The sequence below is a fragment of the Micrasema longulum genome, unplaced genomic scaffold (assembly GCF_059751315.1).
Source record: "Micrasema longulum isolate JH-2025_06_02 unplaced genomic scaffold, ASM5975131v1 h1tg000148l, whole genome shotgun sequence".
NCBI lineage: Eukaryota > Metazoa > Arthropoda > Insecta > Trichoptera > Brachycentridae > Micrasema > Micrasema longulum.
In genome coordinates, this window is record NW_028277354.1 from 279,307 (window position 1) to 292,387 (window position 13,081).

Below are 13,081 nucleotides of genomic sequence, written 5' to 3' on the forward strand. Positions count from 1 at the left end.
TAATTTATCCAAGTGCAGCAATGTAACATGAGTATATACATCAGGGGCGAATGCTCCTTATAATCGATTACATGCAGCTTAACATATTTTTTTGACATCGTAAGTAATGTTTTATAATACTGTAGTATTATTAGGAAAAAACACATCACCAAAAAATATATTACTTTTCTCGGGTAAGTAAATTTGTATCATATTCCTTTATTCCATACAGCGACAAGATGCACCTCTATTGGCCAAAATTATTACTACTGGATTACACGAGATTACTCTGTTCACTTTAAAATCACTAATTCAAATACATCTTTAACCTAAAACTTTAGAATCTCGTTCGAAAAATTACAGTTGCGATTACAGTAAAATCTTGCAGCTTTCATTAATGCAATTAAGTCTTTCAATACTTTTTCATAAGGGCTAGTTTTCTTTAAAATACATCAATTTGACTTACGGCAGTCTAAGGGAGGTGACAATATACGCACTCCTTATGTATGAGAAAGAGATAACGAATATATTTTGTATGTCTTACACGGAAGTTACAATAATAAGTAAGTAATTAATCATACTTATGTTTCGGTGGTTTGAAAGTAAATTTGCTTAAAAATAAATAAATATTTTGATAGTTTAATCGAAACGAATTGATATTTTAATCCATAATATAGTAAAAATCCTTTAGTGGGTTTTAAAAAACAAAGATTTGCTAATTGTTTTTTAAATGTAATTCTTTTTCGTGCATACGATGACAGTTGAAAATTGTAGGTTATTCTTCAGTATTCATTTAAACTTTTAAAATTTTGTTAGAGTTGTGATAAAAACGTTACTAGTGTAAAGTGTTAAAAATAAATATATATGAAGAATTATAATATGTATAACTTATGTCGTTTTGTTAATAATAATGTGATTTAAAAGTCGATGAAACAATGATTCGTAAAACGTAATTTATGTTTTGTTTGGTGAACTATCCTACTCGGTAAGGAATACTTTTGAATCATTTAATTATTATCATTTATTAAGAAATGGTGTTTTATTTCAGGACAAGTTATAATAGTCTGACTTAACCAAAGATGCACCGGTACGCTAATGAATTATCCAGTTTATTAATTACTTTTTCGACGCATGACCCAAAACGCGAAATTTAAATTGTACTTTTTAAATCAAATGTTTGTGCTACATTAGAAAATATTTTAACTGAAACTATTAGCCGCTGGAGCCATTTGTTAGGAATTATTTATTAAATATAAAATAGACTTGTTTTTTATATGCCATACTACCGCTATAGACATTTTATCAGAATTTTCATAGCTTACCAATTAAAAACTCACCGCTCGCAACTGATATACATTAGGTTAAAAGTAAAAATAAAATAAGAAAAACTTAAAGAAACAATAAAAAGTAAAAATAATAAAAAAATGTTTTCACATAAGTATAAGGGTATACAGAAAGATATTTAATCTATTTACATACACAAATACACTCACATACATACACACACACATAAACATACATGTGTATACATATATAAATTTATAAACAAACACATACACACGCATTATTATAGAGGTCCAAAAAAACATTTAGGAAAATTTAGTAAATAAAGAACAATATAAGGAAATTTTATACATGTTTATTTACAGCTTTTAGAATACTTAACATATAATTATATAAATAAGCAGAAAATATAAAAACTTCACTTTACTCGTTACCTTGCCGGTATAGTCAAGGTATTGGCGAATTTGAATAATAATTATTACTACCAGGAGATTTAATGACTTTATAAAAATAGATTTAGAATATTATAAAGATTACCATAAAAAGCATCCTCGTTATTTCCCTATTTGAACCCAATGATGCATTGGAACACCAAATGCACAATATTATGTTTATCCTTAATTTGACTATAATTAAAGGTGTTATTTAATACAGCAAATAAATAATAAAAAGATAACTCGCAATGACTTTTTATTAAACTCTTCAATTATTTTATGAAATAGAATTTGAATATATTATTTCATTTGTTGTTTAATTGCCAAAAAGTTTTTTTCAAGTACACTTTCCACTTTTTTTTCTAGATAAATGCGCAATGTTTATCTCTGTTTTTCGTTTTATAATAATAAATGTATCCTTTAAAGCTCAAAAGAAATCATATTTTGTGCAAAATTGAGTAATGAATCTAATTTTGATCATATATTCAGTTTCTAAAAATGCTTTGAACATTGGAGTCAACCTTTATACCATTACTAAAATAGCTTGTTCTAAAACACCAGTAGTGCAGTAATAATACTCATGCTTTCAATAAAATTCAACGGTTTGCTTGTATTAAAGCAGTGGACACCGAATAAATTTCACAATTTTTTATAACGAACTAAATCTAATGCAGCGAGAGATTTTGCACATAATTTAGACTTATTGTCATAATCAACCATACTTTATCATTATGTCATTTCTTTTGCAGTTAATTTCATAATATTAGTTTGCTTTTTTTTTCATTCTGTCTGCTTTCAATGACCGTTTTATTTGCTATTAATATTATGTAATTAAATTTATTTTACCGTTGTTTTCATAAATAATTAATGTTTTCATAAACGGCACGTAATTTAATATTTTTGCTTAAAAAAATTTTTATTACTTAATTTTATACTTAAAATGTCTGAGGAGGAATTAGGGCGCGGGATGGTCGGTTAGAACAAAAAAACATTCAAATGCTATAGTTATTTGAAAGTCTGCACTTAAAATATTCTTATCAAAGATAAATCCAAAAAAACAGTAATCGAATCGGTTTTTACTTCGATGGATACATTTAAAACAGTTTTACAACTTCAAAGCGCTCTCCTGAAAATTTTACCCAATGTGACTTCCAGCATTTCAGCTTTAAGGTGCAGATATTATAAATGGAATTGTTGGTTAAATTTTATCATAAGACACCACAGGACATGCTCCGTTCAGTTAAGTTTCCCTAAAATGGATGTCTCCGGATCAGAGCAATTTATAACTCTCAAATATCTTATTCGGGGATTAAGATCAACGTGTAGGGTAGACCGGAGTGTGTTGAACCACTTTTTATTGGTTTAGTTCTACACTCGAAACCATTGAACATAATAATGTAACTTCAACTTGAAGAGATAAAAATGTTTTTTTGCTTAAGAATGATAGGACATATCCCACTTTTGGACGCAAACGACTCAACTCAAAAAATCAACTTTTTGGAAAATTGCAAAAGAAGAATGTAAATTGTGGCACCTTCGTATTCTTTCGTCGATTCTTTCGTATTTTTCGAAGTAGCACCAAATTTTGGGTTTAAAATTATACCAAAGACTTTCAGCTATGAATCTGTTAAAAAAAAGTTTAAAAAAACAATAGTGATATTTAAAACATTAACTTTGTGGTAAAATATTTTCCTAAATGTTATTAAATATTTGTATATAACTAAGACAAAAAATATTTATACATATACTATATCCACAAACGCATCCAAATTTTTACCAAATAATATCAAAGCTGCTTTTTATACAAATAACAGTATTGGTAAATTATTGCTTAATAATAAAGACATACAAAGTTTATTAAATATTTCAGGTGTTTACCAAATAAAACGCAATTCTTATCCTTCAGTTTACTTTGGAAGAACATCAAAAAATTTTGATATTCGTGTTACAAAACATATAACGATATGTAGCGATATCAATATGGATATAAACTAACAAGCAAATCATTATTTAAAATCTATTTTAAGTTAAGCCAAATTATCAAAGGGAAGTCAATCCATGACTCGTTTTTTCGTATGCACCCTGTAATAAAACAAAATAATTAACTGGCCTATTTTAAAATAAAATAAAATCCCGATAATATGCTTGAAAAAAAATTATCAATCAATCATCTGGTTTAATACGCCCTCATCTACTTTTTCCAAATATTTCATTGAATAATTCTAAGACCGCTTGCACTAAAGTCTGTTCATTATCACAGGAATTTCCAAATAAACAAACCAGCTGCGTGATATCCGACGAAAAATAGCCTATTTCACACATATCATCTAAATCTAAACGACACGGTAAAAATAAAGTGAGTTGACATTTATTAGATTCGTTAGTACCTCTATAAACTTGATAATATATATATATTTAGTTTTTTGTATTCAACTCCATAGTTTATGACTCTAATAAAAATATAGTAATTAAAACGCCCCAGTCAACACTTTTTTTTTTAAAATAAAAATATTAGCATAAAATAAATAAAACAACTTTGTTTTTAACCACTAATTTTTTTTTCGTTCCACCAACCGGTTTCAAAGCAAACGAGATTCTTCGTCAAGGTTTACGTAACCAATGAATTTATTCCTACTTTATTTTTATCATGTTCACTTAATACTATATGTGGACCCAATAAATCAAGTCTTTTTTTCTTACAAGGGCGGTAATTTGATATCAATATTTTCCAAGCTAGATAGGAAAGGACTCAAAGAAATATTGTTAGTGCTTCAAATATAAATTTGATATAAAAATATAAGCGTTCTTATAATTTACTTAAATCTTTCAATTTTGGTGACCATTTTCAAGGAGTTGTAAATAACTCATTATTAGAAAATGGAAATCTAGTAGGGGTGAAGTAGGATTTGAACCATGTACCTCTGATCCGTGAGTCCACAATACTAGCTATGGGGCCACAACACGATTTAAATAATAAAGCAAAACTGAACAAAAGTTTTTTATTTTTTTATCGAAATCTATTTACTTAAATTAAGCGAGTTTACTCAAGTGAAAATTCTGCAAAAGGAGGCGACTGAAGATGAGTTGGTTTTATTGTGTACTGGTTATTGCGTTTGCTTGGCATTTAATTACTAAATATTTGTCAAGCAATAAATATCGATCCACCGTATTGTATTTTATCATGCCGTATATATTTTTGCCGTCGTGTGAAATGGGCCAATAATGCGATATCATGCAGTAGGCTTGTGGTTTGCACGTGCACAGCGGTCCAGTCTTCCTGAATGTACGGTAGAAAATTAAAAAACTAAAACAAAAATATAGACTGACAACGCGTCGCAAATAAATATTTTATAGCCTTGGTTTATTAAACGTTGAGGCCAAAAACTAACAAATATTTTTTTATTACTTCTTACCCAAACACAAATAATTCGCTTAGGAATAGGCTTTGAATATCACATGGGAAATCAATGGTACAATATGATTTTGTATAATTTTTTTTGCTGTCCAATGCTTGTTGAAACACGTTCATACAGTGACAGAATCCAGAGATATTAGGGTAGTGCAACACAGCCTTATGTTCAACGTGACCTGGTCTTCTCTACTATCACAAACCACCCTAATCTAATCAAGACTTTAAAAATCCAGTTTAATATAAATTGTATTTCTATTTTCTTAAATAGAAATTTGTTAATTAGATAGATCCAGAACCTTTCACAAGAGTTTTTGACGGGATTTTGACATAACGTTCAAGTAGAAAACCTACAAAACCTAATCAACAAGAGAAAACTCCACCTCGTTGCCTAGTAATTGACAAGATCACATTTCGTTTTAAAGGTCCTTAGTTCAATTACTGATGCCTCAATGTGAACATTAAAAAAATACGCTATAAAATTTTACTGTTCCCAGACCGGTACCTAAAATGCAAGACTTTTATTGAATGTAACAGATAAACGAATAGTGCTACATTAAGTGTAAAAATGTAGTGCTATATGCATCATAGTTTGTGGGAATGTGCTGACGATACTTTTATAATAATCATTATAATACGCTTAAAACAGTACTATCTATCCCCAGTACCCTAATTTTTATAATCGTTAATATAATATAGAATTTATATTAACGTTAGACGAGGACGACCAAGGAAAACGTGGCATGATCAGATAAACCAAAATCTTAAGTCTGGTCATGTCAAAAGCAGACAGAACCGAAGGGCATGTATGACAAGATGTATGAATGTGGAAGAGGATAGGAGTGTATGCCAGGATAGACGTGTGTGGCGGTCCATTCTCTCTGCCTACCCCTACGGGGAAATGGCGTGATGGTAGTAGTAGTAGTAACTTTGTGGTTATTATTATTGATATATTTTTTTTTGTTTATTAACGCCCAAGGGGCATTTACATTAAATGGAATAAAATATATTTACAGGGGCATTTACATTAAATAAAATAAAACACATGCTAACATACTTTAAAGTAAAACACAAAATATACAAAAAAAAACAAAAAAATACAACAAAAACTTATTTAATATTTTTTCTACCAACCGGTTACTAAGGTTTACATATACATGCTTCTTTATAAAGGTATACTTAACGAATTAATTTTATCCAATTTTATTTTATCAGTGTTTACTCAATATCATGCTGCATATGGAGCTAATAAATCAAGTATTTTTGTCTTCTAAGGATAGGAAGCGTAATGTAAGATGGATAGGATATTTATAACAAGACAGGAATGGACTTAAGGAAAAATTGTCTATTTACACTCTTGTCTAGTTTTGAAGATAGTATCCATCTCACATAAGGCCTGCTATACAAGACAAAAATACTTGATTTATTAGCTCCATATATGTAATAATTAATTAACATTGATTTAATAAAATAATATCGAATTTATTAGTTAAGTGTACTTTGATAAAGAAGGTTGTAAAAATTTGATACCGGTTGGTAGTTGTTGGATGCTTGGTTCCTTCGACCTCGGGACTGTAAACAAGGCCGACCCTCTCGCGATACGCGTGTTCGAAAAAAACGGGGAACGTTTTATTTTATTAACTAACTAACTATTGAAGTTATGGTTTTGAGTGTCAGTCCTGGAATGAATGAAAAGGGTAAGGAATTAAGATTTCCTCCCTTTAGCACTGGTCCAGAAAAACACCGTTATCGTTAGCACAAATCACTTTTAACGTTTCGTGTATGTTTTTGATGATTCGAATCACTGTTATGCTCAAGGAACGTTTTTCGTTGTGTCTTTGCGCGTGTTGCTATCTTGACTCGCCGTCAGGGAGAAAGGGACATTTGAATTCTTTATATTTTTTAATTCTTTAAAGAGTTATATTAAAAAAACCATACCGATACCCGAGTGATTTCTTTCAAAGAATTTCAAGAGCTGGATATTCGTCAACAGTATATATTGAGGTCAGTTGCGGTCACACATCTCAACAGGGAAAAATACGCAAGGGTTTGTCATGTTCAGAATACTAGACACTCTAATAAGGATCTGATTATACAGAGAGGAGTTAATACTTTTTTGGCTTAAATGCAGCAATATTATATAGGCCCGAGGGTATATAACCTTATCCCAGATTCGTGGAAATGTGGTGGGATTGCTAGGCTGAGGAAAGTGTTGACTGCATTTTTAATCCATATTAGAAGGACGTAAGCTGGTTTATTCTTTTACTAGTAATGACTTAGGACTAAGGATATAGAGAATTTGGTATTATTTATGTTTTCTCTGGATATTTATTGTTTACTTTTAAGACTAAAAAGACACACATTATCATACTGATTTTACTTTATAATAGAATTATAAAATACACAATTTACTGCCTAAGAACGGGGAAGCTATCCCTAGTTAGGCAGTTTAGATAAACCAACAGCAAAAATAAAAAATATGTATGTTTACTTTTACTACTTTATTAATTTGTTGTGTAAATAATTACTTGTAAATTGCTGTAATGAATATGTAAAAAATAAATAAATAAAATTCACAAAAAAGGACCCCCGGAATCAAAAGAAGGAATGGCTTGACACTTGAATAAAAAGATAATGAATCCGAAACAGTAGTAAAAGAAAGTGGTTGAAAACAAAGTAATTTTCATTTATTTAACTACGATTTTTTTATAACCACTAAATTTCTTCATTGAATTTTAACTGACCTATCTGTTTCAATCAAATCATGTTAATAATTTCTTATTATTTCCAAGAACTTATAGTTTTTTGTAAGTTTCAATGTTTTCAACTAAAACATCTCAACTTTCAATTGTCTCGTTAATCGCATACAGAACTGGGTTAATTTCCTAACGAGTAGTTAACCCTTTAGCAGCCCGGATCCGTTTCTCGTCGTCTTGTGTAGCGAAACGAGGATCGGAGGAGTACTAGACTTGATATCTCTATAGCGAACTATTGGGCCTCGACCCAATTCTGCTGTAGGTAGGAATAACGAGTATCTCTCAACTTGACTTTCAAAGTTTTAGTACCGACAGCGCTATGGTTACCCTAGGAACTGAGATTTGATCATAAACTTTATTCTGAAGAACTTCATAATATGCCCTTACTTTACTAAAATACCCAAGGAAATTTGATACCGGTAATTCGAGAGCTCATTTCATAGTCCCTGCACTGGTACTTGAATCGTCAGGCTGATTATCTTACCTTCGTGTTACAAAAATGGTCAAGACACCCTGCGATTAGTGTACCGATTCAGTGCCCTATGCACCATTATGTGCGGAAAGAGAATAATGATGATAATGAATTTGAAAGTTATTCAAATAATCAGGAAAAAGGAGAAAAATTAGAAATATATTTGAATAAAAAACACTTTGCATAATATCGTACCTTTAGGACGAAAACGACTTAACTCAAAAAATTAACTTTTCGCGAAACTGCACAATAAGAATGTAAATTGTGACACTTTCGTATTCTTTTGTCGATTGCTTCGTATTTTTCGAAGCACGAAATTTCGAATTTATACCGAAGGCATTCAGCTATGAATCTATGATAATAAAGCGTAAAAAAATAAATTGTAATAAGTTTAAACACGACATTTATTTATTGAGTCATTATTAGATTTTAAAAAAACAAACAAACAAATGCACATTGATAAATAAGATAGTGACATAGTAGGTCACCAATCACATGTTTTTCAGGTCACCAATCACATGTTTTAATATATTTACGAAATGACATGAACTTAAATAAGTCACTAAGATTATCGGTAAGTTGGAACGAAACAATCACAAAACCTAATTGGTCGTTTTTATATTTAAAAAAAAAAAGTGAAGTTGCCATTTGTATCGGAATAAAATCAACTCAACCAGCTTTAACTCAATTATATGTTTGTCTGCGTTGCGTCCTTCACACAGCAATGTAAACAAAACACTTAGAACGTCGCTTCCGTACTGACAAGGAACATAAATTCTCTGATTAACAAAGAGACCGATGTAACTGTTTTGTCCTATTTCCACCCGAACGTTTCATTTTTTAAATACAGAAAGATGGATAATGTTCGTTGAAGTCATTTTATGATCTTGACTTAATTTAAGGTTTTTTTTAGTGAAGTCGTTTTCGTTCTAAAAGTGCAAAGGTACCACATGCAAATTTATTTTATAACACAACCAGTTTCAGGTATTTTGATTAATGATTATCAGGTGCAACTGTTAACTTAACCAATGGACAGAATACAAAATAGTAATAAGTACTTAAATGGTTAGATGGAGGGAGTAAGGCAAAGTGGTGTTGAGGTGGTAAGGTATGGTGGGATAGAGGGGGAAAGCATGGTGTGTTTTTTCTATATATATTGTAAATTTTGAAATCAAGGGTGAAGAATTTTGGAATACAGTATTTATAATTAATGTTTTGAGTTTGTTCAAATTTCTGTGAACAAGAACTGAATTCAGCCCCCTAGAAAGCTGTCAATATTAACATATTACAACAGTAATGAAAAACATTTAATAGAGAAATCATTTAATATAGAAAAAAATTGAGAAGGGAATATAGAAATCTAGGCATCTACATGGCAAATGACCTGTCGTTGGCTGGTTTTAGTGGCCACTACACCTAGACTTCTACATTCCCTTCTCTAAAATGTTATCCATTTCTGTTGTAAAATGTTTATATTAACAGCTCTCTTGAGATTAAATCCAGTTCGTGTCTTTAAAAATTTGGACTAACTCAAAACATTGTTGATGAATCCCCCTGGTCCAAAAAGAAGTAAAGCCACCGGTTATATTAACATATTACAACAGAGATGAAGAACATTTAAGAGAAGGTAGGTAGGCCACTTAAACCATCCATTGACAGGTCACAAGCCCTGTAGATGCCTTGACTTCTATATTACCTTCTTAAATGTTCTTCATCTCTGTTGTAATATGTTAACATCAATAAAGGTTTTAGCTCTTTAACTACACAAACATCAGCAGATGGAAGAATTAAAGGAATATATATGTTAAAATATAAATAAATAAATAAAAATAGGCAGAAAGGAGAATGTTACACAGTGTGTAAAGTGGTCACCATAACCAGCTAATAACGGATCATAAGCCCTGTAGATGCTTAGACTTCTATATTTTCTCCTCTAAAATGTTCTCCATCTCAATTTTTATATGTTAAAATTAAAGTTTTGTCAGAAATTCGTATATTTTGGATTTCTGTATTTTATAAATTATTCATTATTTTATCTTTACTTGTAACAAAACGCAAAAGTTATTTTTATGTGAATGAAAATAATAAATTATATCTAAAATATGATTTGCGAATTCAGAGAAATTATTGCAAGTCCGCGGCGCCGGCCGCGGCGGTATTAGTTAACTCCAAATTTTAAATTTCTCACGGTTTGGGCGATGTGTTTGCTTTTACAATATCCACGTGCAGTTTTATACACACCGCTTTTTTCTTTTTTTGAAATATCAATTTTTAATTTGAATTAGTCAAGATTTTTTTCTAAATTATTATTAATATAGAACCCTGCGCTGGTTGGATATTGGGGGGGTAAAAGTTTAATAATAAATAAAAATGTTCTACAGCATTTTTTTCGAGGCCTTATTTTCAGTTTTTATGTTATTATGTTGTAGCGGAATATAGGTAATTTTCGATCAGTTTATTTAAAAAAATAAAATAACTAACACGCAATCATAGCACACATACACACACATCTAAACAAACATCGCACACATATAACCATATTAACTCCTTATGTATTAAGTATACTTATGTAGTAAGTAGATTTTAGAATAAACTCAAAAAAAATCCTTTTTTTTCTGAATTGGTCTGGGTGTTGTGATATATTGTTTATTACCTCCATCCATATTCCCTCTATCCCACCTGCTGACAAGCCTCTTAATAGAGGCTAAGCGAGTTATATATTTAAAAAATACATATTTATACATATAACGGTGGCCTCCGTGGTGTAGTGGTCAAGACGCTTGACTCACTCACGCAAGGTTCCGGGTTTGATTCCCGGTGAGAACACAAAAATTCAATGTGATTTTTCTTAAGCCTGGGTGTTTTGTAATGTAATTCACCACTGTAATTGGGCCTCTTGACCTGTTATTGTGCAAAAACAAAATAAAAATAAAATAAATCAATAATAATAACAATTTTTATATTTGAAGTTCTAACTTTGTGGTTATTCATTTTAACAAAATTAATAAAAACAGCCTTGTTTTCAAATACTGTTTCTGTTTTTTCTACCGATCAGTTTGAAAGCTTTACAAGCTTCTTTATCAAATTATAATTAACTAATGAATTCCATCCCATTTTATTTTACCAGTGTTTACTCAATGTAATGCTGCGTATAAATCTGCCATTTCACATTACGCTTTCCATCCGTACAAGACAAAAAAAACTCGAGTTATTAGCTCCATAAGCAGCATAATATAAAGTAAACATTAATAAAATGAAATAGAGTAGAATCCATCCGTTAAGTATACTTTGATTAAGAAGCTTGTATGGCTTTGAAACCGGTCGGTAGAAAAAAAAGTGTAGTTAAAAACATTTTTTATTTATTTATTATATGAATAGATTATATGTTTACCAATTTATATCATCTTAACACTTTGAGCACCGGCCAAATACACATAGAATTTACCCAGTGCCCGGCCCATTTTTGTGAAATTTCATGCTTTGTGAAGGGTTTCTTAAAAGTGTCATAATTATAAAAATACTGAGTTGAATCAATTCAAACTTCTCTTATTTATTTGAAACAATCAAATAAGTCATTTCTGTATGATAGTTTTGCCAACATTGACCGTTATGAAGAGCCACATTGCGCATTGCAATGTTCGCACATTTACAGGGCCTCACTCCTTTTTTTGTGCTTTGTATCCTGGAGCCGTGTAAACACGTGATTATAATAACCATTCGTTGTGTCCCTGTCCCGTGTTTTCACGTGGTTAGCCAAAAAATACTAATTAATGTCACTAGGTGTAAATAAAATGCACCTTTTTAGACAACTGGTAAACCACATGAAAACACAGGACCGGAACACAACGTGTGGTTATATAATCACGGCTCCGGGATTCAAATGTTTATTGTTTTTATTTGTTAAATCAATTTTGAATTTGATTAAACCAACATTTGTTTTTATTGACTTCTTGAGTATTCTAACCTATTCAATTAAATTCTCCATATAAAATACATGTTTGCTGAATCCTAACAGAAAATCATCGCTCTCAGCTGCAGATATACTAATTCTTACGTATAAAACTACTGGAAATCCCCGCTTTACGGATTTCTAAGATGGTGCCCAAAGATCAAAGGAAACTCCATTCGACATACATAAAAATCCATAGAAAGGGGTTCGTGCTACACTCGTAGACGGGAAAATGTACAAGTTTCTATAAGAATCGAGCTATACTGAGAATCAGGCTGGGTTCCCTATTCTCAAGTGATCTCATGAAAATGCCATTTCGGATACTCTATTCTGCAGAGTAAATAAGTTTTTTCACTGAAAATGTTTGTTCAGACATTCCAATCTGTTAGATTGTAGAGAAAATGAATCTTCATAGGAAAGTCGAACTCTGTTGGGAGCCATCGATGCTAGCACTGGGACAATAAATTAAAATAAAATCATAATTTTAAAATATCGCCGGTTTTTCTGGCAATTGGACTATTCGACGATTTCAAACTGAAAATACAATATTAAAAGCGATAACTTTAAATTTAATGATACTAGTATGTAGTTGTTGACAATGGCCGACTATTACTTGTTAGAAACTTTGGCCTTTTGGGCTTCATGTAATCGACCTTCCGGGCCTCGTTTCATCTTTCTCGGTGGAGATATTTTTAGGGATAAAAAGTAGCATGCGACTCATTTCAGTTTAAAAATTGCATCTATTGATCAAAAAAAAAAAAAACAGACAAACACACTTTCACTTTCATTAAGATAGAG